Source organism: Solanum tuberosum, unplaced genomic scaffold (genome assembly GCF_000226075.1).
Source record: "Solanum tuberosum cultivar DM 1-3 516 R44 unplaced genomic scaffold, SolTub_3.0 scf00532, whole genome shotgun sequence".
In the NCBI taxonomy this organism is placed as follows: Eukaryota; Viridiplantae; Streptophyta; class Magnoliopsida; order Solanales; family Solanaceae; genus Solanum; species Solanum tuberosum.
The window spans coordinates 310303-311183 of NW_006239461.1; positions in this window are offsets into that span (position 1 = coordinate 310303).

The window sequence follows — 881 nt, forward strand, 5'->3', positions numbered from 1 at the left end:
TTACTTCAGTGTCATGGCTAGGCTCATAATTGAGTTGTTATTTGGAACAAGGAATTTCCACAAACTAGAAAAAATAGAATAACAATTATTAATAAGACTCTACAAATTAGATAATTATTTGATGGTTACAAGAAAGTCCCAAACGACACCTAGTAGCTGTGATATGAAATAATAGAATTTAGGTTTATGGTGTGTGGCCAATATTTTGGTGTTCCCAGCCAACAAATGTATTCTAGTGACTTGTTTGTATCCCATAATATAATTCTTTGTTTACACCCTCCATTTTGTATAAAGAGACAAAAATATTGTTCTAGATATATATATAAATGTATCTGGCGACTGGTGGAACAGATATATGTATCTCAAGTATATGCATGTCAAAACAGGTGTAATTTATTCTAGATACACTTTATCCAAGCGTGATTCACAAGTATTTGAAATACACTGACTCTATCGCTTGTCTCTCTCCTCTCTCACTCACCTATCTCTCTCGCTTGCTTCTTTTTCTATGTATCTGTATTTCAGAATGTATCTGAGTTTCATAAATGTTATGTATCTGTATATCTAGTATCAATTTCATGTATACCAGTGTATCTGGTATCAATTTCATCCTATGTGCTCGATATCTATTTCATCAGTATATCTAGTATCAAATATTTAGTATATTTGTGCATAAATATATGTACTTGGTATAAAAAATACATGTATCTAGTATCAAAATATGCACCGATACATTTATTAGTGTATTCATAGATAGACACATGTATATGGTATTAAAAATACATGTATATCATGATATTAGAAATGATACACATCATCACCGCGAGTAGAAAGAGGAGAGAGAGCGAGAAAGGGGGGGGGGGGGGGGGGGGAAAAGGGAT